We start from the raw sequence: 24,511 nt of genomic DNA, 5'->3' as shown, positions 1-24,511 counted from the left end.
GCCTGCTTCTGCCTCCATCAGTCACTGGATGGAGGCTCTAGGATGGCATATAAGGTAGTAGTCAAGCTCATTATTGGGGAGGGGCATTTAAGGTAGCGTCTCCACTATTACTTAGATTGCCAGTTGGTGTCATCCTTATAGGTCCCTGAAAATCACACTAGTGCCAGATCTCTCCTCAAACCTACAATGACTCCCTCTTTTATGGTATCTCTCATCCTGCGCTCCTCTGTTCTTCCCCCAGACTCAACCTTCCTGCTCTCCCATGTCCTCCTCTCCCCTCTGCTTCTCCCCTTCTCTTTTGCCCAGCTCAAGATGGGTATTTTTGTAAGAAAGGGGAGTGGCATGGCACCCCTGGGTTATTCAGATACAGTGAGATCCCAGCTCCAGAGTCAGTGCTCTGGGCTCCATGGGTTCCCATCTTGATTGGTATGTTGTTGAAATCTGACCCCACAGTGCCACAGGTTCAGGTTCATTAAAGAAACGGTGGCGTTAAAATAAGGTCACAAGGTGGCCCTCATGCAATATGACTGGAGTCCTTACAAGAGAAGACATAAAAAGGGGAAGACCACGCAGGGGTACATAGGCAGCTACTACCTGCAAACTAGGAGCTGACAAAGAAACCGGCTCACTGGCTTCTGGCTCTCAGAATTGCAACCTGCAGAGCCCCGAGGAAGCAGGTGTAACTTCTGGTGTGAGCCCCTGGAGTATGGCGCTTCATTTGGGCCGCCAGAGAGGACAGTGATACTTGGTGACCGACGCCTGCTCTTCCAGGCATGAAGCCTAGGCCTCCCACAGTTGTTCTCAGGAGACACACCAGGGTCTGCAGACCGAGGCTTCCTCCTGCCTAAGGTCCCAGAGTAAGAAGCTAGGTGGGGAAAAGAGACAGGGGGAGGTGTGGGTCTCCGGAAGTTGCCCAGAGGAAACCATCATAGGAGCCTTCTCTGTTCCTTGGTTCCTTCCTTCACTAGAACATCTGCTGCAGGCATCCTCCAATGGAAGAGACTCCGGTCCAAGCTGCCTTTCAAATGCATACCCTGAGGTGCCACAGACCAGCCTCTTAGAACACTCCTCACATTATTCTGACCTAAGCCCTGTCAAACGTGGCCCAAGAGAAGCTTCTAGTGTCATCTTTGCACCAGAGACAAAAATATCAAACAGAAAAAAAAAAAAACATCAAGAAAACAGACCGCCACCATGGATTTAGTAGTGCACCAATATTAAAGAAAGAATTACAGGCGGCGGTGGCGCTCACTAGGGAGGCAGCGGCAGGCGTGTCTGTGTGAGCTCAGAGGCCAAGCCTAGTCTACAGAGAGAGTTCCAGGACAACTAAGTTTGTTACACAGAGAAACCCTGTCTCAAAAAAAACGAAAGAAAGAAAGAAAAGAAAGAAAGAAAGAAAGAAAGAAAGAAAGGAAGGAAGGAAGGAAGAGAAAGAAAGAAAGGAAAGAAAGAAAGAAAGGAAAGAAAGAAAGAAAGAAAGAAAGAAAGAAAGAAAGAAAGAAAGAAAGAAAGAAAGAAAGAAAGAAAGAAAGAAAGAAAGAAAGAAAGAAAGAAAGAAAGAAAGACTCTCAACCCCAAGGTACCAGCTAAATCCAGCTGGGACTGCCTCAGAAACTCAGAACTTCCTGACACAGAACAATGGCTTGTCTTGCATTCTGCCAGGGAACCTGTTGTGAAGCTGGTAACTCGCCGACTTGAAACAATGTCTGGGTATTTCTGCTTCCTATGAGCGGGGGATGGGGGTAGAAAGTTTAGTAAATGTTTGCTTCTCTCAGTCTGGGTATCTATGCGCGTCACCACCTCCATCTCCATGCTTGCTTAGAGCGCGTCAGAAATAAAAAGCGGGGGCCGCCATAAACAAGCTGTCAGAGCGGCTGGGGCACATTTCTCTGCCACATGGTAGTGCGCTTGGGTCCTGCTGGTGACAGTCCTTTCCCATCTCTCCAGGACAGGCCTGGTCCTGCTTTCTAGGACTTTACAGTTAGGACACCAAGCATCCCTTCGAGAACTCATTTCTAGGAGTTTCTGAGTCTCATTCCCTTCCCACAGCTGCTACCTTATTCCTCCCCATTCTAGCCATCCGTTCGACCCTCCCCCTCCCCGCCTTTGGACCAGCACATAGCTGTATTCTTTCTTGGCCTTAGGGATGCAAGGGGAAAGGAAAGCGATTCTTCCTTGTCTTCCCAGGGTGGCGTACCTTGGCTTACTGAAGCTGACTTGGAGGGGGTGACTTTGAGGAAAAGACACATAGTAGATGCAAGAATACCCCAGTCCAAGGAATTGGGGACCGACTATATAGTGCAGCTCACGCCACCGGAAGCCCACTCCCGGGATGAGGCAGCGGAGTGCTGAGGTCAAAGCTAGCCTGAGCTAAATAGCAACACTGTTTCAAAACGCAAGCAAACAGTAGCTGCAAGCCGAGAAGACCATGGGTGACTTCATTATGAAAAGTGCAAAGGCACCTGACCAGAGCTTTGGGTGCTTGTAAGCGTCTGCCCTCACACATAAGCTAAGCGGAATCTAACTAAGGCTGCCAACTTTCACAGGGAGGCAGAGGAAAATCAAGTAAGGGTTTAGAAATCCTAACCCACCTATCCCATGCTCTTCAGGGGAGCTGTCCAAGGATGTTACTGTGAACAATGGTTCGCATACTCCTGTAGTAAGATGCTGGAGGGGTGAAAATGCAGCTCGGAGCCATGAATCCTGACCCACCGCCGCCAATCCAGGAACCCTTGTAGAAGGCATTTAGAACTATCTAGACCATGCATGTCCCATAGAATGTCAAGACAATGGGAATGAGAACCACTTATGGTAATTTTGAATTTTTCTGGTGATCCTATTAAGAAAGCAAGAGAGATGCATTGTAAGTACATTTGTTTCTTTTTTTAATAATGTTTATTTTATTTCTACGAGGGTTTAGCTTGCATGTGATTCCATGTACTATGTGTGTGCCTGGTGCCCGTAGATGTCAAGAAGAGGGCATCGGGTCCCCTCGGAAATAAAGTTACAGCTGGATGAGCTGCTGTGTGGGTGCTGGGAATCAAACCCAGGTCCTCCAGAAGAGCAGTCGGTGCTCTTTAATCCTGGGCCGTCTCTCCAGCCCCTGCATTCCTTATTGAACCTAGTCTGGGCCAATGAGATGGCCCGGTGGGTGAAGGTGTTTGCCGTCAAGCGTGATGACCTGAGTTTGATTCCTAGAACACAAAAAGTGGAAGATGAAAACCATCTCGTACCGCCTGTCCTCTGACCAACACGATACACGCCGTGACACAGTGCACTCACACATCTGCTCGAGTAATCAATAAGTATAGAACTGAAAGTCTCCAGGCAAATAACGTACCAATGGCAGTTTAGACTCTTGTTTATTTTTGTAACTCACCTTTAAAATCCTCTGTAAAATCTTACAAACTTACAGCATGCCCCCCCCGTTCAGGCTAGCCCCTGCTCGGGCTAGCCGTTTCAAATATTTGGGGGTCACCCATGTGTGTCTTCCTGTGACAAGAAGACAGCAAAAGATCTGGGAAAGTTTCCTTGTCTGTAATGTGAATGATGAGGAGTGTCAGTAGCTTTCCAACTGCCCTGGATTAGAGTGCTGGGACTTCTTCAAAGTGCCTCAGTGGTGTGTGTGTGTGTGTGTGTGTGTGTGTGTGTGTGTAGTGGAGTGTGTGTGTATGTGTGTGTGTTAGTGGAGTGTGTGTGTGTGTGTGCCTCAGTGGTGTGTGTATGTGAGAGTGTATGCGATTCACTAGTGTGTTTGAGAGAGACAGTATATGTGTATGTGTTTGTGTGTATGTATGAGTCTGTGTATGTATAAGTGTATATATATGTGTGTGTATAAGTTGTAATGGTGTGTGAGTGTGTTTATGTGTGTATGTATGTTAGAGAAGGTTTAGTTTCGGTGGGATGGAAGATGACCAGCCTCAGAATCAATCATTTGCTTCTGCCAGGTAACTGTAGACTTTATTGTTTTAAGTATCTATTGAATGTTAGTGTCTGATCTTGTCGAAAGAGCTGGCTCACAGCTAAATAAAGAAGCTGGCAACCCTTGTACATCGTAACCTGCAAGTTGCGCTGGTAACCCCCCAGTGTAGACTCTGGCATGCCCCAACAAGAAGTCACCAGTCAGGGACCACAGCACCGGGTGACAAGCATGGGCATTGGCCCCACACCTTGGTGTGGTGATAAAGGACATCCGGCTCCATGATGGCGCCCTGTAAATCAGCCACAAAAGGACCCCCGACTACCCGGTCAGGTTACTGGTTAACCGTGAGCGGAGGGCGGGGCCTGAGCCTGACCTAGGTCGAGAGCCTTCGCCCACAGGTTAAAGCACTTGGGATGTGGTCGGATGACACTCGAGGGTCAGGCCCGTGTGAGGCGGTCTCGGCTCTCTGGCTACGTGTCCCGACAAGAGCGCACACTGCCCCGTAGGGGTCTCCACGCTCTCTTAGTCTGAAATGGGAGCAGAGGAGACTCATTCAAGAGGTTCAACAGCTGCGGAGAGTCAGGAGGTGGCATCCGTAGAGGGTGAAGCTGGCGAAGGCTATCATTGCATCCAGGTTCAAATGCAGCCACAAGCACGCCCACTCACTTCCCAGGGCCAAACCAGTGTGAGCAGACCTTGTGGCTGCAGGCTTCTGAAACCCAATCACCCGGGGAAAGGCGCACATTTTGGTTCAATTATTTCCCTTCATTTCATGAGTTTTGAAGCGGTACCAGTGTTCTCAGTTACACATGTGGTCCTCACTCCTCTGGGACTTGAAACATATTTTGGTAAAATGAAGACATCTTCCTCATGAGTTGACTAAGGGTTCCCAAGTCTTAGGCAAACTTGAGAAGAGCGAGACATACGTCAAACTGTATAGCTTCTTGCCTTGTGGACGTTGCCAAGGGGACAAAACCACAGCTGTGTGCCCCACACACAACAGTCTTCTCTCTCCTTGGATGCTGCTTGATTCTTTGGGCTGCGTGTTGGGATGCCATGATATAATAAGAAGTATATATTTTAAGTCTCCACTCTGGGTTTCTGGCCAGGGCTCCTGAAACACTTCCTAAATGATAAAAGTTTGAAGGCCTTTGGTTATTCATAATAAACACCTTTGTGAATCTATGTTAATGAGGAGACTTTTGGGAAGTTCCTAGAGGTGGATGCATGGTTGCCCTGGGAATCGTGTGTGTGTGTGTGTGTGTGTGTGTGTGTGTGTGTGTGTGTGTGTGTGTGTGTGTGGTTGGAGTTGGGATGTCTAGGAAGTGGGAAGGGGCAAGAGATTGAGTTAACCACCAACGGGCGAGGATTGAATGGCTCACATCTACATCAGGAGGCCTCCACAAATACCCAAAGAGAATGGGGTGCAGGGCTTCTGCCGTCCACACAGTCGGGGTATTGATGGGGTGGGGTCCCAGAGAGTTCAGGCCCTGACACTTCTTCCTACACGCCTCATTGTCTGGCTCTTCAGCTGTGTCCTTTAATAAAGTCAGTCGTCATTTGGTAATCTAGCAAGTCAACGTTGGCTCTGTGACCTGCTCTCACTAGGATTCAGCCCAAGAAGGGGGGGTGGGCGGGGGTGGTGATAAGATCTCTGACTGCCACCAAGGAAAACAGAAGCTGGAGTGACCTAGGGACCTGGACCTGTGCGTGACACCTGAGGAGGAAGGAGGCCTTTAGGGATGGCAGCTTAATCTGAAGGGTATGTACCAATTCTGATTAGTGTCAGAGCACTGGTGATAGGACACCAGGCTGGCGAGTGATGACAGAGAACTGGAGGACTTCTGTAGAAACACACACACATACACACACACACAGACAAATGCACATGCATGCACACCCATACACGCACTCACATGCATATACACAAACACACACACATATACACAAATACACATGCATGCATACTCATAAACACACATATATATATGCAAATACACATACATGCATACACATACATACACACGTGCATAAATATACACATACATACACATATACACAAATATATATCCATGTATATGCATGCACACACACACACATGCACGCACGCACACACCCTCCCTCCTTTATATGGCCAGAAATGAAGCATCTGGAGTGATTAATCAGAGCACAGTGGGTAATAGTTTGTTTTTCCCCATCAGATAACAAGTAGAAACACGTCCTCGGGGCAGCACTTGCTCTTTCCCCAGGCCTAAGTGACAACACATAATTAAGAATGATTAAGAATGATAGCCTTTGCAATGTGCCCGGCACAGACCTGTGCATCTCCTGTGACATGTTGCTTCATTTAATTTCACAACCTTCATGAGAAGCGCAAGACCTGCAGAACAGGGAACCGTCTCTGGGGACAGGACACTTTCCCCACATGGCTGAGCCATGGAGAGGTAGAGGGGCTCCTCTCCCTGTGCCTGGAGTTTAGATTCTAGACCAGAGCTGCACCCAAACAACTAAGACATTAAATGACAATCATCCCGAGAGTCACCTGGCCGGGAGCATCCGCTGCCCCCCCAGTGACATCACAGTGTGGGATTTCCCCACCCTTTTCCTTAATGCCCTGCATTGCCCAACAAGGAACGGGTAAACTTCCGCCATGGTTGGCTCACCGAGCACGCTTGCTGGTAACTGGTCCCGGAGAGGTCAGAGTCAATTCTCATCTGCTCACCGAAAGATCAAGAGGAGAAAGAACAAGGCCGTGGACGATGCAGATCCCGCTAACCACGCAACCTTCCCGCCACGATCCCTGCGTCTCATGTCCAGCTCTGCCGGAGCCCTTTCACATACTTCCCGGACAGAACTGAAGGTGCTGTACCCCTAGTTTTGTCATGGCAGGCCCTTGAACAAGTCCAGTCCCACCAAGTCTTATCTTCAGAGTGTTGGCTTTGAGTGGTGAGAGACACCATGGATAGGAACACTAACCCACTCTTCGGGGCTGCACCACGACCTTGAGAATCTTACCCTACCACCCTGCTGAAGGCCATCAAATCCCTGTATTGTTGAACAAGAAAGGCTAGGTGTAGGAGGAGACTTAGGACTGTGCCGTTAGCCATGCTGTGCACTAGAGGCGCATACGGGTGTGGTGATGATAGGGCGGTGAACTACGCCGCTAGCCAGGCCCACTTTTAGGCGTGGCTAGAGGCGTGTACGGAGGTTCTTATAAAAGACTGTGCCGGCAGAGCCCTGCTTCTCTTTATTCTTTTGTTTCTAAAATCCCTTTTAAGCTTTCGTCATTCTACGTGGAAATTCATAATCCCACTTATGATACCATATGTAGAGTGTAGCCTTCCCTGCCATCTGCCTGGCCCCTGCCACAGTTGCAATCCCCAAATAACACACAGGAGGCTACATTAATTATGAAGCTGTTGGCCGTTTGCTTGTTTCTTACTGGCTAGCTCTGACTTAAGTAGTTACTCCATAATTGTTAATCTATGAATTTCTCTTACCGGAAAAAAAGGGTCCGGACCTCTTACTCCTCTGGCAGGCTACATGGTGTCTATCTCTGCTTCTCTTTCCCAGAATCCTCCTTGACTCCTAGTCCCACCTATTTTTTTTTTTTTTTTTTTTTTGGTTTTTCGAGACAAGGTTTCTCTGTATTGTTTTGGAGGCTGTCGGTCCAGCCTGGCCTCGAACTCGCAGAGATCCGCCTGCCTCTGCCTCCCGAGTGCTGGGATTAAAGGCGTGCGCCACCACCGCCCGGCTGGTCCCACCTATCTTGCTTCCCTATTAGCCAATAGTGCTTTATTCAACAACCAATAAGAGACAGATTTACAAAATGACATCTCCCATCAGCTATGGAGTTTTTTTTTTTATCATAGTGGTAGAAGAAATGGCAAGTAATTATGTTCTTGCTCAACAATCATTTCAGATAAGCTATTGATTAAGATACATATGCCCATGCTTGACAGGCACAGAAAAAAACACATGTGTTTACAACTACCAGTCTAAGCCAATCACTGCCTTCCTAAGAATGTATGTCTCTCACTGCACAAACTCCTTGATTCCCACGAAGGGCCTGCCTTATGTCTTATTTCTAAGAGAACAGAATGAGACTAGTGGTTTGATGAACAGTTATTCTGATACATGGATTTAACCATAAAGAGCCTTGGCAAAGCATTCCAAACTCTTTATGCTCAACTCTTCATTTAACAATGCACTTTCCTTTTTAAAAAAACAGAAGGGAGTAAAATTTACGTTTCCCAAGAAAAACAGCAGCTCGGCTCGAGAGAATTACTGTCAGCTGGCTCACCTCCTGCTTAATCTGGCCCAGGTGGGTCATACAAAACAGTTAGGAAGCACGCGGACACCTCGAGTGTTTACATTGCCTCCTGGAAAACAAAAAAAGAAGGCTTTTCTGGGCCCACGAAAGAGACTGGAGTGGTGGGTTGCCTATGATTTGGATGAAGTTCCAGATGGGCTCATTTCATAACCTTTCTCTCCTCAAAACTCCAATACGCCTTTCTTTAACTTATGACCGTTGCCATTATTTCAGTAGAAGCACTAAGAAGAGACCTTCCACAAACGACTCCATCTCCCACGTGCCGGACTTGCCCACAGACAGCCCGCCTCCTTTCCCTGACGGGCGGATGTCCCCTGCTCCCGTGGAAAGCCAGGCCTCTGCTTTAGTGCCTCGTGACTCCTCATTTACCACACTCCCATTGACCACACTCCCATTGACCACACTCCCATTTACCACACTCCCATTTCGATGCATGCTCTTGTCTTTTCCTCTTGACCGTCGTGCCTGTGTAGGAATGTGCTTTCGTTTCACTTACCTACAAAACACGCTTTCTCAACCCTGCATTTGCTTCTGGATTCTATCACATTCCTTAAGATGGGAAATGCCTTGAGACAGGCATCATGGCTCCTATCTATATGCCTAGATTTTAAAAGGCTGAGGCAGGATGCCAAGAGTTCAAGGCCGGCTTTGGCTGTATAGTGAGGTCTAAGTTGCAGAATGAGACAGTGTCTAACAACAAAAAGAGGAGTGGCGGAGGAGGGGAGGAGGAAGGGGCAGGAGATGGGAAGAAGGGGAGGAAGAAAGGGAGGAGGAGGAGGAAGGGGAGGAAACCCTCAAGAGAATTTTATTTGTTTCCTTCTTTCATTGTTTCCCGACTCTTTCTCTGGGCCCCCATTATACTCAAACTTGAACTTGGCTGTTTTAATGAAGCAGGTCTTTCCGGGGCAGCCAGGGAGCCCTCTGGTCACTCTGACTCCACCCACCTGCAGCATCTCATGCCAGCGCTCACCTCCTCCAAACTGCTCCCAGCTCAGCTTCCAAGATGCTGAGCCCTTGCGACATTCCTTTCCCCTCAGTGAGCGTTTGTCCTTGTTTCTTTGTCTTAAGCTATTGCAAGGCTAGTTTGGATTGATTTCCCTTTTGTATCTATATTTCCTTAAAGCTCTTATCCACTTCGTGGCTTTTGATCCCGCCCCCCCCAATTGCAAAACACCGGAGGACACATCTGCAGCATAGACCATGCTCCTTAACTCCAGACTTCTTTCACCAGATGCCTGCTCCAACACCTCTAGGAAGCTGTGCCAATCACCCCGACCAAAACAGCAACCTGCATGTGCCACCCCGAACCTCCTCCTCCTCCTCCTCCTCCTCCAGCATCTTCCCTCACTAGGTGAACATCAGCTACTCCACCCTTCTCGACTTGCAGGCAGAGGATGATGAGGTTGGAAACAGTGCACTATCTCACAGGGCTGTTCCCCGGGGTGAGATGATCAGAGCTTGCCATGAACCTGGGATAATGCCCAGCATGGAATTACTACATTAACTCTTGCTAAATGATTAAAGTAACATCCTTGGCTCTTTCCCTGCCTCTCCATCCCCTGTAACTAATCATCGGTTAATCCTTTTGGCACTCCCTTAGAAACACATCCAGAGCGCGGCTGCTTCTCCTCCGCGTTGGTAACGCCTTCTTCAGTCAAGTCACCATCACTGTCACCTCTTGCCTGGATGGCAGCACAGTGTCTTCACTGGCCCTCCCTTCCTCGGCCTCTGCCACACTACCGTCAATACCAACCCGGCCCTTGGAGTAGTCCCTTCTAAATAGAAGTCATATCGGGCCACCTCTTGCTCAGAACACTGCAACAGCCCTCATTTGACGCTTAGCGTAAGGCTGTCCTTCTTCCCTGTCCCCACCCGCTGGAGGGGCATCTCCGGCATGGACGTACGTCTTACGCCCTCTGCCACAGCCGTGCTCTGCCTCCCTTGGTCTTGCTTTAGTACCGAGCATGCCCCTCTGCCTCTAGTCTCTGTGTTTCCTGTTCTCTCCACATGGGTTGCTTTTTCTTGGCTCTCATTTCCTTCGGACACACTCTGGTGTCTGGTTAGAGAAGTCATTCCTCTTTGTTTTCAAATCAACGGAGTAATTCATTAAAAAGCAGATTGAGCAACCCTAATGAGCAACAACCCAAAGAACATGACGTACCGCTGTCATCTTCAGCACTCCCCTGGTAAGACCTCAGCGTCTCAGCCTCTCTCCATTCTTATAGGAGCCACACTGAGGTGAGCCTTACGCCTGTAAAATCCATAGCATTAAACCAAATCATTGCAGTACATTTGGAGAGTTATGTGATCGGCACAAATTGACAGAAAGTTCTTTTCTATTCACCTGGAGAACATATGTATGTTTTTGTGTGTGCCTGTGTGTCTGTGTCTGTGTATATGTGGTTACAGGTGAGTATGCACATGACTGCCTCACCCAGAGGCCCCAGGTACTGCCTTCAATACTTTAACTATAACCCTAATCCTTGTGTTTGGTTTGTTTTCTTGCTTTATTTAAACACACACACACACACACACACACACACACACACACACACACAGTTTCACTATGCAGCCCTGGATGGCTTGGAACTCATTATGTAGACCAGGCTAGCTTCAAAGTCATGGAGATCCATCTGCCTCTGCCTCTCCAGTCCTGGGACTCAAGACATGCACCGCCAACTCTAAGCCCCTTGTTTTTGAGACAAAAGTGTGGTGGAACAGAATAACTGTTTAACTATATAAAGGTCTGTTGCTGTTGTTTATGCTGCGTTTATTTAACTACATAAAGATACGCTGCTGTTTCACCTTGCCTGCCTAAAGCACGTGATTGGTCTAATAAAAAGCTGAATGGCCAATAGCTAGGCTTAAGAGGGATAGGCAGCTCTGGTGGGCAGAGAGAAAAGGGGAACCAGCCAGTCAGCCAGAGCTTGACAGACAGACACAGAGGAAGCAGGAGGGCAGGGTGGACAGCAGGTAGGTGAGGTAAATGAGAAATGGGTTAATAAGTTAAAAAAATCTAACTAGAAACAAGCCTAAACCTAAGGCCAAGCATTCATAAATAATAATAAGTCTCTACGTCATGATTTGGGGGTTGGTGGTCCTACAGAACCTGCTACACAAAAGTCTCACCAGGACCAGCTCTTGTGCCGAGTTTAAAATCATGAGTGGATCTTAGATTTTGGTCCAGTGCTTTTCCTTTGTCTATTGAGATGACCTTGTTATTTGCCCTCGTATTTTTCTTGTGTGTGTGTGGTTTCCTGTCTCTGATCACCTTTATGTTCTGGGCTGCATCACGACTTGTCTCAGAGCACAGTTCATCTTGCATGTTCCTAAATTTAACTTGTCAGTATCGAAGCAGTGACTATCGGGCCTGTGTTCGTGAAGATTATTGATCTAGAACTTTCCTATCTTGTGATGCTCTCATTCAGCTTTAGTGTCAGGATAAGACTGACTTCGGACAGTGAAGCATTCATTTCTATGCTTTCTGAAAAAGAGAAAAATGAGGGTCTAGTGCCTGCTTCTTTAAATATAGAAAGAATTTGGTGTCTCTCTCTGGGCTTCTGTCAAAGAGAAAAAAATTAACATAAAAATTCTAATTTACTTATTTGTGTAATTCGGGAAGTCTGTTCCTTCCTAAATGAGTTACTGATGTTCTAAGTTGTCCGGATGAAACTGCTCACAACCTTTCTGTTGACTCCTCCCGCTGCTGTAGGGGCGGGGTGATGCCCCTGTTTCACACAGGATTTTGTGAACTTAACGCCTTCTTTGTTCTAGGTGCCTGCCTTGAGTTCCTGTCCTGATGTCCATTCAGGATGGATTCTAAACTGTAAGATGACATAATCCCTCCCCTCCCCAGTTGCTTTTAATCCTAGTGTTTATCACAGTCACAGAAAGCTAACCAGGACAGTCAATATGGCTACAAGTTTACTAATTTTCTTGGTCATTAAAAGTTGCTCTTTATGACTTCTTTAGATTAAAACCAACATCATTAATTTGAAGCTTTCTTTTTAATTTTTAGCATAGGCACTCAAAATCATGAATTTTCCAGACTAGGGTACAGCTCATGTGCAGAGTTCTAGCGAAAGTGTCAAAGCCTGCATTTGCTCCCCAGGACTGGACCTGTAACCACTCCTGTAACAATAGTAACAGAATATATGAGTTTCGCTGTAAGAATGGCTTCGCCTTGGCCATTACAGATTGTTGCGTTATACTCTGGCTTCCTTTTTTTTAGTAACATCATCTGGTTTTCCTTGTGATCTGTTGAGAGTACATTTAATTTCTCAATATTTGGGAATTTCCCTGATTTCTGATTCTTACCTAACTTGATTAGAGGGTGTTTTTAGCCTTAATCCTGATCTTAGTCTTTTAAACCTACTGAGACTTATCAAGGGTCCCACCTACCATGGTCTGTCCATGTGTGCCTGAATAGAATACGCGTTTTGTGTCAGCTGCAGAACCTCCTTTACACCAAGTACAGTGAGGTAGCTGCACCACGCTGTCAAGTCCTCCGTATTCTTGACACGTTTGGGACAGTTTCTGTTCATTGTTTAGGATGGTACTGAAGTCTCTTGACTGTGATTCTTCAGTTGCAAAACCCCTTTCCAGTTCTGGTCTATTTGTTTCACAAACTTCTTGGGCTCCTATTGTTAGGTTTTCTTATAATGATTGTCTCTTCCTGGTACCATGACAGGGAAGGATCATCATTTCCCTGTGTTTAAGGTCACCTTTTGTCCCCTCCCTGGCCATTTCCTAGATTTCCTCATGAGTCAAATAAAGCTAATGATTCCGTGAGGCTCAAGACAACATTATGCCAAAATACGAGCATAGAAGACCTGAATACACAACCTGCAAATACACTTTGTAGAACCCCCCTCCCCTTTTCCTCTCTCTCCCTTCTTAAGGGGTATTTAAGAACTTTAAGCTTTTCTTTGGGGTCTCCTTCAGGTTTGTTTGTTTGTTTGTTTGTTTGTTCTCTGGGTCTCTTCCAAGCAGACATGATGCACTCTGATATCAGTTTCTTTTTCTCTTCTTATCGATCTGTGTTATGGAGAGACACAGTTAAGAATTATTCGGAGTAGGAGGAAACTGATAGCTAGTTGTAACAATTAATAATTAAAATGGGAAAGGCTCTGTATGGTGCCAAGCACTATAAGGCAAGTGTGGGCACTCCCTTCTCCCTGTCACTTCTGGTCTCTGGAAGAGCACACATTTGGCTTTGAAAGCAATTCCTTTCTTTTTCTTTCTTTTTTTGAGACAGGGTTTTTTTCTGTGGCTTTGGAGGCTGTCCTGGAACTAGCTCTTATAGACCGGGTCTCGAACTCACAGAGATCCGCCTGTCTCTGCCTCCTGAGTGCTTGGATTAAAGACATGTGCCACCACCACCCAGCTTGAAAGCAATTTCTTGTGTTACTTTTGTTTTTGGACATGTCATTATTCTCCACAGGAAAGTGCCATAAAGGGGCACCCGAGGCAGGCAGGAAGGCAGGAGTGAGAGCCTCGGTTCTCCATCACTGTAAGCAGCTGCCTCTGCACTAGACCCTGCACACTGCCTTTCTGGACAAATAAGAACTCAACCCCTCACCCTTGGTGGATACAAGCTCCTGAGTCTGAACGGAACCATTTTCCTCTGTTGAAAGACTTAGAATCCAAGCAAGGAAATATCTGCTGTGCAAGTTGGGAGAATTAAAAATTAAACAGCAATTACCCTTCATATGCAAAGAAATATTTTTAATGGAGGGGAAAAAAGCATTGTTATGGTGGGGCAGCAAGGGCTTCTGGATGTTAGCAACCTGATTTCAAATCTGGGTTTTCAATCTATGCATTCTTTTATCAGCTTGGCATTCGTATCATGCTTTTTCCTGTGAGTCTTATACTCTGGGAAATAACAGTCAATTCAATACTGAAACGGGGGGGGGGCTAGAGAGATGGCTCAGCAGTTAAGAGAACTGACTGCTCTTGTATAGGACCCAGGTTCGATTCCCAGCATCTACATGGTGGATCACAACCACCTGTGACCCTAGTTCTGGGGGTTTTAACAGCCTCTCTCGGCCTCCATGTGCACCAGGCACATGCATCACACATACATACATACATACATACATACATACATACATACATACATGCAGGCAAAACACTCATAAAATAACAATAAATAAAATATGAACCCTGGAAGAGTGACCAGCGACAGTAATTACTACTATTTTTGTGAGTGTTAGAAATTGAGCCCAAGCTCTCTCACATGCTAAGTTTGGGCTCACAGCTGAACTGCTCCCTCCCCTCACCCCTGCTGCATAGTCCTCAGTGAGACTTCACTCCACAGGAAGAGCCATGGCCCACTCACTCACAGTGTCTCCTACAGGGTCATCAGCCGTGAGCTGTTACCAGATCTGAAGATGAGGACAGCGGCCTGGGGAGAGTTAATCATTCAAATCTTAATCATTTGGTCATCCATCTTAGCTCACACAGAGCAAGTCTGGAGAAGTTGGGCTTAGCATTCAGGGGTGTTTCTGCTTCAAAGCTGGTCCTCATACCCAGGAGACTGTCCATGATTAGAATATAATTGGATTTTCCTGGGAGATGAACCTCATACAATTGTCTTTGATTAATTTTTTTGTTCAGGTGTTGCCCAAATAGTCACAGGTTTATGGATGCAGCCCAATCTGTGGCTACCTTGTCTCTCCTTTCCCTGTCAGCTCCTCCCTTCACCTCTCTCTTGAGAACATCTGTACCCACCCAGGGAACCCAGTTCACCCAGCCATCGCAAGATGCCAGACTCCAGTCATGCAAAGCCCATTTTTGTTATGTGAAGTAGCACTTGCAGGATCCAGGAAATAGAACATAGGTGCCTTGAGGAGCAACAAAAGCAGCCTGTCGTTCCTCAGCCACTGCAAGGAACCATCTCTGAGGTGAGATGACATTTTAACAGTTAACTTATTTAAAGCCCTGGTGACTTTGAATGTAAATATATATAAGAATGGGATGCAGCCATGACTCCAGACTCAATCTCTTTCTTGGTTATATAGTAGCTGCTTCTATGTGATATAGCTCCACCCCACGATTTTAATAGGTGTTATTTTTCTCTTATTTTGATGTTTATTATTTCTTTAAATGAGATGAGGATGCATACCATGACTGAATTTTTAAAAAATCTATTTGCAGGCAATTCATGTTTTGTGCATTTTTGTATTTGAACAGGACTAAGTCTACCACGGATTTACTCAGCCATTACCATTGCCTGTTTTTGCTTTTTGTTTTTTTGAAAGGGATTTATTTTCCTTCATACACATTAGTTTTGAACAAGACCTGCTGTGGATAAGATAGAGTCAAAGCACGCTGCTAGTCAGTAGATGTTCGAAACCCCGTCCTTACACAAGAACACGCTTTTTGGCCGTATTAGACATATCCAAGATTTCATGACGAAAATGACGCTTTGCTTTGTCTCGGGATTTTCTCTCGAAGGGAAGGCAGAGTATCGCATAAGAAAAGGGTGTGCTGAGCATTTAACATGAACACCCCACAGCAGTCCCTTGCTCTGAGTCCTTTCGTGGAATGGGCCTTGTAGAGTGTCAGGGCAGAGAGAGACCACTGGAGGTTAAATAACCCAATAGAACCATGCTCTTGTGTAGCCCTCTGAGGGAGGCCCATGCCCTTTGCAGATGTGGGTAGGTATGCCAGGAGTGAGTTCCCAGATACTGCTTCCTCAAGCCAAGCCGTGCCTTCTCTTGCCAGGTGTGAGTGTGTGTGTGTGAGAGTGTGTGTGAGAGTGTGTATGTGTGTGTGTGAGAGAGAAATGTGTGTGTGTGTGAGAGTGTGTATGTGTGTGAGTGAGTGTGTGTATGTGTGTCTGTGTGGTGCATCCAGTGGGAAACATTCCAGATTTTTCTTTCCTGTTGTGGACCTCTTCTAACCATGACACTGTGTCTTAAAGGTTGGCTTTGGAAGGTCAGTGTCAAGCATGATGTGCACAGCACTGTTCCATTTCAAGCATTAATCTTATTAAAGGAATTCAAAGAAGTGTCCGTTGTTTTCCATCCCAGGCCTTTCCTTGGTACTTCTGAGAAATCGTCCATCCCTCTAAATGTCAGTTTTGAAGCAACGGTTAGTGTTCTTTCTGGCTTGGATAGAAAATGTCCCCCAGAAGACTCTGAGGCGGGGGAGGCTTGAAGGCCTGGCCCCCAGTGAAATGCTCGGCGGTAGGTTTCGGGGAAGTGATTGGATCGTGGGGGCTCTGACAAGACAGAGAAATAGGCCGTTGTGGATTTCACACCTTGGTGGGAAATGGTAGAAGCTACAGGCGGGCCTAAAAGCTATGAGGTGGGGCCTCATTGAAGGGAGTATGGCACCGGGGCGTGCCTAAGGTGTGTCTTGTGCCCCTCCCCCTTGCCACTTCTCAGCAACCGTGAGGGGGCAGCCCCGCCCCCCCTTACTGTATATCCCTTCCTAAGATGCTTTCCCTCGCCACAGTCTAACTGCAGCCAATGAGGGGGCTAGAGAGGCCACTCGGTGGTGAAGGGCACAGGCTGCCCTCCCAGGGAGGCCACGTTAGAGTCCCCTTGCCCACATGGTGGCTCACAGCCACCTGTGACTTCCGTGGCAGAGGCCGCAGGGCACTCTTACGGCCTCCACGCACCAATGCGAGCAGGGGGCGCACGGACACACACACGTGCGGGCAAAACACCCGCTTACATAAAATGATAACAATTCAAAATAAAAAAGAAAGAAAGAAACTGAGATCTCTGGCCATAGGCAGAGACCTCTGAAACCGTGAACCAGAACAAAGCTTTTCTCCATCACGTTGTTTCTGACACGCAGTGACACAATGTGAAAACCATCTATTGTAGAAAACGCATTTCCCCAACCCGCACTGGCTGTTTTTCCGGTTGCATGTGACAAAAACACTCAACAAAATGGACCTAAGGAAAGAGGGGTTAATTTTGGGTCATGACTTGAGGGTAGGATGGGGCAGTTGTAAGAGCAGGAGGTGCTAAATCAAAGAAAAGAAAGACAGGCTCTGGTGCTCCCCGCACATTCCTGCCCTCCTCCCCACTTGAGTGGCCTGCAGTGCTCCCTTCTTGGGCTGTGTCTCCCCTGCTCAGCTAAACCGGTGCCCACACAGCTTCACAGACACACCCAGGGCTGCGTCTCCTGGGTGATTCTAAGACCCAGCCCACCCGATTAACCCAAACCGAGTCCATCTCCCTTGCGGTTATGTGTAAGTATGCCTGTGCGCATTGCACGTGTGAGAGCTATACGGCGGAGATGAACCCTGTGCCGCCCCACAGCTTACAGACGCACGGACGCTGGTGCCCAAACTACCCACCGCAGCCTACCAGTCCCTCCAGGGGCCCGTCGGCACAGACTTCCGCATTCTGCCATCTGGCAGCACCTGCCCCTCCCACACAACACTCTTACTTCAGGTGGCTCATTGTTTTTCCGCCTTTATCACTTCCTAGGGTGTTTGCTCTTCCTCCTGCCCCGGGGCATGACCACCGCGACTCATTGCCCGGCTCCTGCTTGCCATTCAGGGTCCTGATGCAGTCGCATTCCTGTAAAGGGGTCTCCCTTGTCACCCGCCGCTCACCTCTCCCATGAGACACTGTTCTGCAAGGGCCCTTGTCCCCCATAAGAAAAGACCCGCTCATCGCCTTACTCTTCCCTGGCGTCTTGCCCGTGTCAGTGCAGGCCTATCTCTTGTGCAGACATTGGCGACTTCTGCTCCTAGAAGGGCGAATAGCGTGACCCAGGTTATGTGGTAAATTCTAGTGAGGTAGAATCCTTCACGTTCTCTTTCTCTCCCGCCTGCCTTTTGTTTTTTAAACATCTGGTAGCCAAGAGATGGGGGCATCCCAGAGAAGCTGCAAACACTCAAAGGTCAGTGCATCATCTGGTTATAGTAGAAGAGGCTCATGGCAGACCGCCCTCCCCTCGCCCCCTAGAAAGAGCTCAGAGTGCAGGGACCTCCGTGAGCAGAGGCGGAGCTGAGAATGTGGGAAGGAGAGCTGGCAGCTCCTGCGTGCCCTGGCCTCCCTTCCACCTCAGTCTCCACGGGCCTGGCACAGCCAGGGTACATCTTTTTCATCGGCTCCTCTCCAAACATACACTTGGAACGGGAAACACATGAATAATTGAACGGTCCAGGCACCACTGCTGTGTAATAAAAGTTTTGGGGCAGTGTGACTAAGCAAGCCATTATAGCGATATGGCACTCACTCCTACGGAGGTCCTCTGCTAGGGACGACGTCAGCCAGTCACTCTGGGTGGGGGGTGAGACAAGGCCAGAGACACAGTCCTCGTGGGGACAGCTCCCTAGCTCTGGTTTTCCTGCCTCAGAGGCAGAGGGCTGAAATGGAAACCTCTAGCTAAGCAGGAAGGGAGGCAGGGAACTGCGGGAACGGGGGCGTGGCGGGGGGACAACACACATCTCAGCCCCAGACTGAATTACTTCCATTATTTCTCAGTTCGAGTTAGGGTAAAAGCAGTCAGATTGTCTCCTTCAGTCCTTCCCTCACTCGCCTTTCAATAGATTCCTGGAGTCTAGAAATTGATATAATTTAAGTTAATGAAAGGAAATCTCAACAGCTGCGTTGGGTTTCATACCATTCTTTCCCCTTCCCTGGGCCCAGCCTCACCCAGCTCCTGTGGCCTCCTGTCCCTGTTGCCAAGGGCCCAGTGTGGAGCGGAGGAGACACTCTCAGGCCACAGCCAGCGCCCAGCTGAGCCCACATGAGTCACTTGCTAAGATAAGCTGGAGCCAAGTCCATTTTTAAAAAATTAATTTATTTTTAAGTTGAGCAGGTGGAGAATGCTTCTAGCTGTTCTGGAGGCATAGGCACTGATGGCCACAGATGGCATTTGTCTCTCTTCTGCCTTCTGGCTCCAAGGCCTGGTGTTTTAGCTTTAAATCACTTGTTTGGCGCCTCTCTGGAAATAGTGGGGAGGGGATCTGATTTATTTGTGCCATGAACATAGATAGCCCTTAACTCTCAGGTCTGTGTGTGTGTGTGTGTGTGTGTGTGTGTGTGTGTGTGAAGTGTGCTGCATTTGTGGTTATAAAGCAGACACACAATAAAATCGGACGCAGAGGACGGCACTCTGCAGTGTAAACTGTGGGGCCTCGACACCAGTTCCTCTTCCTGGCTGGCATTAAATGGCCTTCCAGACGCATCCACATCAGACTGTGGCGGCATCTTGCCCACGAATCTGTAACGTGGCCACACCCTTTTGGGCATGGCTTCAGGCGGACAGAACTGGAAAGAGTAAAGCATAAGGTGTGGTCTCTCTCTTGCAGGGTCTTCTTCTTGGGTCAGAGGATCCCATTGGAAGGGCAGAGAAGCGCTCCACAATTCTTTATTATTATCTGTGCAAGTGTTCTCCAATAAACACCCATTTATCATTTATCTTGGATCTAGTGAAACCCTTGCAGCCTTCGACTTGAGTTGGCGCCCAACGTGGGGCACGAGCCCAGGACCCTGAGATTAAGAGTCTCGTGCTCTACGGACTGAGCTAGCCAGGCAATAGTAAAGTCTCAAGAGGACTAGCTATAACATCAGACTGTCACTGAAAATATTGTCTAGGTCCCCCTTCTACTTTTCCATCGTCTTGGACTCCAAGTGGTAGCTTCTGGGTGAGCAACACAACTCCATGAAGGCAGAGAGATGGCCACAGGAGAGATGTTGTGTCCTGTTTTCTAACCAAACCTCTTCAGGCTGCTCAGAGAGCCTGGCTTGGGACAACCCGAGCTCTTTGGAAGTCTGTGTGCATTGCCCTCTGGCGGAGTTTATCTTTGATAAGACCTAGGGGTGGGGGGGGAGACACGGTGAGGGAGGGGACCTGTGCAGGAGGAGCCAATGTCTACTGGCGACATGAGCAGAAGCTAAGAGCTGGGCCTATGTCTGAAGACCGGTGGGAGGATTTGTCAGCCCTGGTCACAGTTCTGTACCACAGTGAGAAAGGCAGTACACACTAGCTTCAGACAGTTTCACGACGATAGCCAGGAGAGTAGACTTACCAAGGACTGCGCCATCCAGATATGGACCCAAGCTAGAGCACTCTAGGAATTGCTCTCTGTGGTATTTAGGGAGCGGATATGTGCATGATTCTGTGCAGGCATACATGGAACATGAAGAGGACAGAGGACAACATCAGGGGTCACTGCCTACCTTGTCTTTTAAGACAGGGTCTCTCCCTAGTCTGAGGCTTGTTGACTAGACCAGGCTGTGAGTGAACCCAGGAGTTGGCCTGCCTCAGTCTCTTCCCAGCAGTGGGATTTTGAACACACACACCCACGCCTGGTTGGCTTGTTTAAGCCACGGATTCCAGTGTATGAAGCTCAAGTCTTCATGCTTATAATGCAGGGACACAAGATTGGCAAAGGGGTCATGATAACAAACCTGGGTTATGCTCTTAGAATGTTCCAGGTACTCTGCCCTGCGGGTGACAGGCAGTAGCCCATGTAAGACTCACAAGGCATCTATAAAGCTCTTATGGTCCTGTTGCAAAGCCCCTCCTCAGATGAGTGAGGGGACTTCTTAGGTAAGGGTAGTTGAGGACTTTGAGGGCAAATAGCTAACAAATGGCAGCGAAGCCTTGATGAGGACCTGGGCAAATGGGCTGATGGAGAGTCGGCGTTTTCAGCCACGGAACCACAGTGACAAGAAGCTTGCTATGGGGAGTCACCAACACTGAGAACAAATTGCTGAAGAAGACGCTGCCTGGCTGCCTCCCAGAAATCTCCAGTCATGCTTAGCCTCTCCCGATGGTGCTGTGGCCCCTTGTCTTCCTCCCTGACTTCCACTCTAAATCACTGAGAATGGGACAAGACAGGTAACTTCTATTTAACTTTCTTACATTTCAAAAAGACAAAACCTATCAGGAGAAATGCCCATGGATAAATAACTAAATGATCGGGATGTAGAAGAACCATGGGCTGAGTCCTTGGAAAGTGGGTGGCTGATCCCATGTCCCAGAGAACACAATTAGAGATTTTGAGCTTCCTGGGGTTAGACATTGCACAGTTGAAGGACTTAGACAAACAAGAAGACACTTTCAACTCCAAAGGTAGAAGAAAAATGAAGTGTCTTAGTTTGTTAGGTTTTATTACTGTGAATAGATGCCATGACCATGGCAACTCCTATAAAGCAAAACATTTAGTTGGGACTGACTTACAGGTTCCAGATATTTAATCCATTATTGTCATGGCAGGAAGCATGATGGCGTGCAGGCAGATATGGTGCTGGAGAAGTAGCTGAGAGTTCTACATCTGAATTGGCAGGCAGCAGGAAGAGAGAGAGAGCCACTGGGCTTGGCTTGAGCTACTGAAACCTCAAAGCCCTCCCCCTTGCGACACACTTCCTCCAAAAAGGCCACACCCACTCCAACAAGGCTACACCGGCAATAATGCCACTCCCTGTGAGTCTATGAGGGCCTATTTTCTTTAAAACCACCACATTCCACTCCTGGGCCCCCACAGACTTGTAGCCATATCATACAGCAAAATGCATTTAGTTCAACCTCAAAAATCCCTATAGTCTTTAACAGTCTTAACCCTGTTTAAAAATCCAAAGTCTCTTCAGAAACTCATGGCAAACTCTTAACCACAAAAGGAGAGGAAAACCATGCTGGTTCTTAGCACAAGTCTGCACTGGGTAATGTGCCACCGTGGTGTTCTGCCTTGCCCCAGGTCCATATCCGACCGAGCTGGCCATGGCTGTCTGAAGTCAGAGAATAAAGCAGATCTTTCTGTCTTTGAAGCTGTTGAGGAGAGGTGCGGCTGTCGCAGAAAAGAGAAAAGGAAAAACAGAAAAAGCCTGACACACCTTTCCCTTCTTTCTCAGTCAGGAGCTGCTGCTGTGCTCCGGGAGAAACAAGCATAAAACTCCAGGCGCAGGTCTCCCGGGGCTCCCACGCTGCAGTCTCCATGGGCTATCCCCCTTCCTGGTTCTCTTTGCTTCATTTGAAAGCAAAGCAAGGAAGCAGGCTCACTTGGGGTGGGAGGGGCCAGGGGCTGGGGCTAGTGATGGCATGGGCCTGCCCTCTGTCCACTCATGGTCCAGTCAGATCCCATGACACTCCTGACGGCAATGGCTCCTTTCCTCCATGGCTCTATAGAAAAGCCGTCTCGTGCCTGGATTAGTGTCTAATTTATAAGCACACTGCAGATCTACAGCTGATCTGTCTTAGGTCCTCGGGATCTACAGGGTATGTTTATGTTTGGACAGACAGGGCTGGCATATTTTGCTCACTTCAGCTCCAACCCTCAGGACCTTGGGCAGGGAGTGTGGCCTGATGGGCAATACCTTGAAAAAAGGGTCTAGATGGGAAACCGCAAAGCCCGAGGATGCCGGTTTGCCCAGAAAGGTCCTTAGTAGGGCTTTTCACCAAGTGCTGCCTCACTATGGGATCTGAGTCACAACTGCTGTGCAAGGCTCCAGGACAGAGATAATGGTGAGAAGAAGGTGACTGTGTTTTTCAGTTGCTCTCCTGTCACTGAGTAAGGTTTGCTCTGACTCCTGGTTTAGGCAGAGATAACATCATCGCGGTAGGGAAGGCAAGGCAGCTGGTCATACTAACTCGGGAGTCCAGGCTGAGGCTGGACAGGATGTGGGCAGGGCTGTGAATCCTTGAGGCCTTTCCCCAGTGACATACTTCCTTCAGGGAGGCTCTGTCTCCTACGGTTCCACAATCCCCCGAACAGCACCATCAGCTGGGGACCACGAGTTAAAAACCCGAGCCTATGGGGGGAAATTCCACATTCAAACCATGGCACTCGGCTGAAAAAAAAAAGCCTATATGTATCCATGCAAATACTTCCTAGACCCGCCAGGACTCCAGAGCAAAGGGACGCCATCCTTCCAGGCAGTTACGGCTTCACTCCCTGAAAGACCTGGGGCGTTTACCTAACAGCCTATGCTCATCCAGCATGGCATTCATTCTCCAAGGGCACCAAGCCTCAGGGCTTCCAGATGCCAGGACTTGGAAGCTTTGGTTCACTCCCCCACTGATCAGAAACCACCACGTCTGAGGAAGAACATGGGAAAACGTCAGCGTTCAGTGCTGTGTTTGCAGGGAGAGAGAGAGGGGCTGCCTCTGGATTATCAGTTTCAGAGGACAGAAACCACTAACGGTGCCTCTGATGAGCTAGAGGAGCTTCAGGACCAAAGAGGACTTCTCTGGTTTCCTATCTGTGATTCCAACATGTGGATAGTCACCATCCTCATCACCACCGCCATCATCACTTTGTTAGTTAAGGGACTTGAAGGGAACAGACTGAATAGGACACACACACACACACACACACACACACACACACACACACACACACACACACACACAGGAGATATGTACAAGAAACTTCCGGCCAGCCTACCCAAGCCACAGTCACCCTGACCAGGTGCCCAGGCCAGCCCGCATGAGCATATAAGGCAAGCACTTCCTTCCTGAGCCAAGCCTGCCTCTCTGCCCGGAGACTGCTGACCGAAAGACACCTGACCTGAGACACCAATGAGGAAAGGCCACACAGCAGAGTCAGCGCCTGAGCCAATGGGACCCTGGGAAGGGGTATAAATGCAGGCCTGACTTCCTGAATAAACGAGTCTGCAGCCTGCTCTGCCACTCACTGACTCCCGGTGCCTGAGTCATTGGTGCTCTGTGGGTGCTGTGTCTTCTCATCCCCTCCCCCAAGCCATGTCCGAGCAGGGTCACCCGCAACATCGATTTGTTAGAGTGGCTTACACCATATGACCCAGGTAGTACAGCCATGGCTGTCTCACTCACACTAGAGAGGCTAAGGACCCTACAATTGCTCAGTCCGTGAGGCTGGACACCTCGGATGTCCCAGGCTGGACTTAGGGAAGGTATTGCTACCTCAAATAATCTGATCCAGAAAACCCCTCACGGGAGTGCCCTGTGACTTGTGCTTTCGTTGATCCTAGACGTGGTCATGTTGACCGGTCGCCACCGTCACCACCGGCAGCACCATCACCAGCTTCCCCATACTGTCAACACCCTTGACTGGGTACTGTTCTAAGTCGTCATTTATCACCCTTTGGATGAGGCCCAAAGGGGAGGTACAAAGAAATTGGTTGGTCTGCCCAAGCTCACCCTGGAACACGGACGCAGATGGACAGCTTGATCCAGAATTATCACAGAACACTATGAGGATGGCCTCTCAGGGTCACATACACAGATGGGATCCTCCAATATCATGGGGCTTTCCCAAGACTAGCTAAAGAAAAACATACTTTTGTATATTATTTTCA

Source organism: Mesocricetus auratus, unplaced genomic scaffold (assembly GCF_017639785.1).
Source record: "Mesocricetus auratus isolate SY011 unplaced genomic scaffold, BCM_Maur_2.0 Super-Scaffold_100001, whole genome shotgun sequence".
Classification (NCBI taxonomy): domain Eukaryota; kingdom Metazoa; phylum Chordata; class Mammalia; order Rodentia; family Cricetidae; genus Mesocricetus; species Mesocricetus auratus.
Note: the sequence above shows the minus strand (reverse complement) of the source record.